The sequence below is a fragment of the Anomaloglossus baeobatrachus genome, chromosome 3, assembly GCF_048569485.1.
Source record: "Anomaloglossus baeobatrachus isolate aAnoBae1 chromosome 3, aAnoBae1.hap1, whole genome shotgun sequence".
NCBI lineage: Eukaryota > Metazoa > Chordata > Amphibia > Anura > Aromobatidae > Anomaloglossus > Anomaloglossus baeobatrachus.
Window position 1 is genome coordinate 561,838,842 of NC_134355.1, and position 6,319 is coordinate 561,845,160.

Below are 6,319 nucleotides of genomic sequence, written 5' to 3' on the forward strand. Positions count from 1 at the left end.
CGCACTTGTTGAATTTTTATTTCAAAATTTTCACTTCTGAATCAAGAATTCTGTTTTTATTGTTCTTTTTTCTTTCCCCTCCCCCCCCCATCAAACATTTCAGAAACCGCTGTGTTCATACACTATGGTGATGCAACAAAGCCAAAAACAATACACCGATTTGGCATTCATGAAGAGCACATTGGAATAAACTAATATTCTTCACCACGGTCAGGCCCTGCACGAGGCATAATACAGCATGTTAGTTTGTCTTCAAGATTTATTTATTTATTTTTTTATTTTCTTCGGCGCTCCATTGGGAGACCCAGACGATTGGGTGTATAGCACTGCCTCCGGAGGCCACACAAAGCAATTACACTAAAAAGTGTAAGGCCCCTCCCCTTCTGGCTATACACCCCCAGTGGGATCACTGGCTCACCAGTTTTCTGCTTTGTGCGAAGGAGGTCAGACATCCACGCATAGCTCCACTGTTTAGTCAGCAGTAGCTGCTGACTATGTCGGATGGAAGAAAAGAGGGCCCATATGGGGCCCCCAGCATGCTCCCTTCTCACCCCACTTGTGGTTTGTAAGGTTGAGGTACCCATTGCGGGTACGGAGGCTGGAGCCCACATGCTGTTTTCCTTCCCCATCCCCCTGAGGGGCTCTGAGGAAGTGGGATCTTACCGGCCTCCAAGCCCTGAGGCCGGGCTCCGTCCACAGACCCATTGAACCTGCTGGATAAGGAGCCGGGGTACCGTTCAGGGACAAGGCCCTGCAACTTTCAGGTACTCTGTGTCCCCGTACAGACAGGCACGCACACGCCAGACTTGCTGGGTGTGTTAGTGCGCCAGGGACAGTAGCGCTCCACGCTGGGGTTTGAGTCACAGCAGCTTAGCTGTGTGGATTCATGTGCTGGGAACTACCGCGCCGGCCACTCTCGGAGCGGCGGCGCGGCTGGGACTTGTAGTGCGCCGGGGACTTAGCGCCGACCGCGCTTTTACGGCGGCGGCGCTTATAAATTTAGTCCCCGGCTTTTGCGGCCTAGCTCCGCTTCGTTCCCGCCCCTTCCCTGTCAATCAGGGAATGGGACAGACGCTGTGCAATCGTCAGCGCCGAGGGCTGGAGCCTTATTTACATGCTCCAGCCCTCTCACTAGGCACAGTGGGACGCAGGTTTCCCGCTTTTGGTCTGAGCACGCCCAGGGCCCGCCCCCCCCTCCACAGGACGCCGGCAGCCATTCCTGCATGCAGTCTGGCTGGAGGACGGACACAGGCTCTGGGAGACCCAGACTAGGGATTTCTGGCGACCACACACCCGCGTTGGCGGGCGGTAAGCAGCACATTAGTGCTGGCCCCACTAGTGCCACAGTGTGTATTGGTGTACTTTTTCCTGTACCAGATATATATATATATATACTGCACTGTACGATCGCTTCTTGGTTGTATACCCCTATATTGCTCTGAGGAGACAGCAACATGTCATCCACAAAACGCAAGGGTGCCAAGGCACGGGCTGTATACACTGCTTGTACAGCATGTGGGGCTAATCTACCAGCAGGCTCCAACGACTCTCATTGTGTGCAATGTTCAGTCCCAGTGGCACTTCGTCAGCCAGAGCATATGGTGGTGGTAGCCCAGGCTGAGACGCCTGTGAACCCTGCCCCGGTGACGGGGACAGAATTTGCAGTCTTTGCTGATAAAATGTCTGTGACTATGACAAAAATCCTGGAGACCTTGCAGTCCAGGCCAGTTGCTCAGACCATGGACACTGCTGTGGCTATGTTCCCAGGTCCCCCTCAGTTGGAACTAATCCGTACTTCAAGGGGGTCCCAGGCATCACAGGCTGAGGGCTCTGACTCTGATGACAGTCCCAGGCCGCCTAAGCGAGCTCGCTGGGAGAGACCCTCCACGTCGTCACGCGGGTCAGGGTCTCAGCGAGAAGGGTCTCTATATGATGAGACAGAGGTGGGTGATCAGGAGTCTGGTCCTGACACCGCACTCAATTTGGATACGCCAGATGGTGACGCCATGGTAAATGACCTTATAGCGGCCATCAATAGGCTGTTGGATATTTCTCCACCAGCCCCTTCAGCAGAGGAGGCAGCTGCCCAGCAGGAGAAATTCCATTTCCTGTATCCCAAGCGAAAATTGAGTACTTTTCTGGACCACTCTGACTTCAGGGAATCAATCCAGAAACACCATGCTTATCCGGACAAGCGTTTTTCCAAACGTATGAAGGATACACGTTATCCCTTTCCCCCTGACGTGGTCAAACGCTGGACCCAGTGTCCAAAAGTGGACCCTCCAATATCCAGGCTTGCAGCTAGATCCTTAGTTGCAGTGGAGGATGGGGCTTCACTTAAAGATGCCAATGACAGACAGATGGACCTTTGGTTGAAATCTGTCTATGAAGCTATTGGCGCGTCGTTTGCTCCAGCATTCGCGGCCGTGTGGGCGCTCCAAGCTATTTCAGCTGGTCTGGCACAGGTGGACTCTTTCTTAAGTTCAGCAGTGCCGCAAGTGGCGTCCTTAACTATGCAAATGACTGCGTTTGCGACCTACGCTATCAATGCGGTACTAGACTCTACGAGCCGTACCTCAATGGCATCCGCCAACTCTGTAGTTTTGCGCAGAGCCTTGTGGTTAAAAGAATGGAAAGCAGATTCTGCTTCTAAAAAATGTTTAACCAGCTTGCCATTATCTGGAGACAGACTGTTTGGTGAGCAATTGGCGGAAATCATTAAACAGTCCAAAGGTAAGGACTCTTCCTTACCCCAGCCCAGATCAAGCAAACCTCAACAGAGGAAGTGGCAGTCAAAGTTTCGGTCCTTTCGAGGCTCGGGCAAGCCCCAATTCTCCTCGTCCAAAGGGACTCAGAAAGAGCAAAGGAGCTCTGATTCCTGGCGGACTCACTCACGCCCCAAGAAAGCAACCGGAGGTACCGCTTCCAAGGCGGCTGCCTCATGACTTTCGGCCGCCTCCCTCCGCATCCTCGGTCGGTGGCAGGCTCTCCCGCTTTTGCGACATTTGGCTGCCACAGGTCAAAGACCGGTGGGTAACAGACATTTTGTCTCACGGGTACAGGATAGAGTTCAGTTCTCGTCCTCCGCCTCGGTTCTTCAGAACTTCCCCACATCCCGACTGAGCAGATGCCCTTCTGCAGGCGGTGCATTCTCTAAGAGCAGAAGGAGTGGTGGTCCCTGTTCCTCTTCGGGAACAAGGACAAGGTTTTTACTCCAATCTCTTTGTGGTGCCAAAAAAGGACGGCTCATTCCGTCCTGTTCTGGACCTAAAACTGCTCAACAAGCATGTGAACGCCAGGCGGTTCCGGATGGAATCCCTCCGCTCAGTCATTGCCTCAATGTCTCAAGGAGATTTCCTAGCATCAATAGACATCAAAGATGCTTATCTCCACGTGCCGATTGCTACAGAGCACCAACGCTTTCTACGCTTCGTGATAGGAGACGACCATCTTCAGTTCGTGGCTCTGCCATTTGGTCTGGCGACAGCCCCACGGGTGTTCACCAAGGTCATGGCGGCAGTGGTAGCAGTCTTGCACTCTCAGGGACACTCTGTGATCCCTTACTTGGACGATCTACTTGTCAAGGCACCCTCTCAGGAGGCATGCCAACTCAGCCTGAACGTTGCACTGGAGACTCTCCAGACGTTCGGGTGGATCATCAACTTCTCAAAGTCAAATCTGTTACCGACCCAATCACTGACGTATCTTGGCATGGAGTTTCATACTCTCTCAGCGATAGTGAAACTTCCGCTGGACAAGCAGCGGTCACTACAGACTGGGGTGCAGGCTCTCCTTCAAAGTCAGTCGCACTCTTTAAGACGCCTCATGCACTTCCTCGGGAAGATGGTGGGCTCAGGGTACGTGGCCCAGCAGGAGTCCACCCTTCAGATCAATGTTCTGGAAATCAGAGCAGTGTATCTTGCCCTACTAGCCTTCCAGCAGTGGCTGGAAGGAAGGCAGATCCGAATTCAGTCGGACAACTCCACAGCGGTGGCATACATCAACCACCAAGGGGGGACACGCAGTCGGCAAGCCTTCCAGGAAGTCCGGCGGATTCTGATGTGGGTGGAAGCCACGGCCTCCACCATATCCGCAGTTCACATCCCCGGCGTAGAAAACTGGGAAGCAGACTTCCTCAGTCGCCAGGGCATGGACGCAGGGGAATGGTCCCTTCACCCGGACGTGTTTCAGGAAATCTGTCGCCGCTGGGGAAGGCCGGACGTCGACTTAATGGCGTCCCGGCACAACAACAAGGTCCCAACCTTCATGGCACGGTCTCGCGATCACAGAGCTCTGGCGGCAGACGCCTTAGTGCAAGATTGGTCGCAGTTCCGGCTCCCTTATGTGTTTCCACCTCTGGCACTCTTGCCCAGGGTGCTACGCAAGATCAGATCCGACTGCAGCCGCGTCATACTCGTCGCCCCAGACTGGCCAAGGAGGGCGTGGTATCCGGATCTGTGGCATCTCACGGTCGGCCAACCGTGGGCACTACCAGACCGACCAGACTTGCTGTCCCTAGGGCCGTTTTTCCATCGGAATTCTGCGGCCCTGAACCTGACTGTGTGGCCATTGAGTCCTGGATCCTAGCGTCTTCAGGATTATCCCAAGGGGTCGTTGCCACCATGAGACAGGCTAGGAAGCCCACGTCCGCTAAGATCTACCACAGAACGTGGAGGATATTCTTATCCTGGTGCTCTGCTCAGGGAGTGTCTCCCTGGCCATTTGCATTGCCTACGTTTCTTTCTTTCCTGCAATCTGGGTTAGAAAAAGGTTTGTCGCTCGGCTCCCTTAAAGGGCAAGTCTCGGCGCTATCCGTCTTTTTTCAGAAGCGTCTAGCACGACTTTCTAAGGTACGCACGTTCCTGCAGGGGGTTTGTCATATCGTACCCCCGTACAAGCGGCCGTTAGATCCATGGGATCTGAACAGGGTACTGGTTGCCCTCCAGAAGCCGCCCTTCGAGCCTCTGAGGGAGGTTTCACTTTCTAGACTATCACAGAAAGTGGCTTTTCTGGTAGCGATCACATCTCTTCGGAGAGTTTCTGAGCTAGCAGCGCTGTCATCCAAGGCTCCCTTCCTGGTCTTCCACCAGGACAAGGTAGTGCTGCGCCCCATTCAGGAGTTTCTCCCGAAGGTGGTATCCTCTTTTCATCTTAATCAGGATATCTCTTTGCCTTCTTTTTGTCCTCCTGCAGTTCATCGCTATGAGAAGGATTTACATTTGTTAGATCTGGTGAGAGCACTCAGAATCTACATTTCCCGCACGGCGCCCCTGCGCCGTTCGGATGCACTCTTTGTCCTTGTCGCTGGTAAGCGCAAAGGGTCGCAGGCTTCCAAGGCCACCCTGGCTCGATGGATCAAAGAACCAATTCTTGAAGCCTACCGTTCTGCTGGGCTTCCGGTTCCATCAGGGCTGAAGGCCCATTCTACCAGAGCCGTGGGTGCGTCCTGGGCATTACGACACCAGGCTACGGCTCAACAGGTGTGCCAGGCAGCTACCTGGTCGAGTCTGCACACTTTCACCAAACATTATCAGGTGCATACCTATGCTTCGGCGGACGCCAGCCTAGGTAGAAGAGTCCTGCAGGCGGCAGTTGCCTCCCCGTAAGGGAGGGCTGTCTTTGCAGCTCTAGCATGAGGTATTTCTTTACCCACCCAGGGACAGCTTTTGGACGTCCCAATCGTCTGGGTCTCCCAATGGAGCGCCGAAGAAGAAGGGAATTTTGTTACTTACCGTAAATTCCTTTTCTTTTAGCTCCTATTGGGAGACCCAGCACCCGCCCTGTTGTCCTTCGGGATTTTTGGTTGTTTTTCGGGTACACATGTTGTTCATGTTGAATGGTTTTCAGTTCTCCGACGTTACTTCGGAGTGAATTTGTTTAAACCAGTTATTGGCTTTCCTCCTTCTTGCTTTTGCACTAAAACTGGTGAGCCAGTGATCCCATTGGGGGTGTATAGCCAGAAGGGGAGGGGCCTTACACTTTTTAGTGTAATTGCTTTGTGTGGCCTCCGGAGGCAGTGCTATACACCCAATCGTCTGGGTCTCCCAATAGGAGCTAGAAGAAAAGGAATTTACGGTAAGTAACAAAATTCCCTTCTTTTTTTTTTTATTCTTTATTTAACTTGACATCAGTAAACAAAATATAAACTATAGAGATACATTGCACATAGAAGAATGGAAACTACTTTAGGTAAAACAACATAGAAACTGGACAGCCAAACGTTTTTACAGAGCTACGACAGCCTCTGGGACCCCAGCGGTTGGAAGACAAAACAGCCCAACCGAAGGGGAGAGAGTAAAGGTCCCGTTACACATAGCGA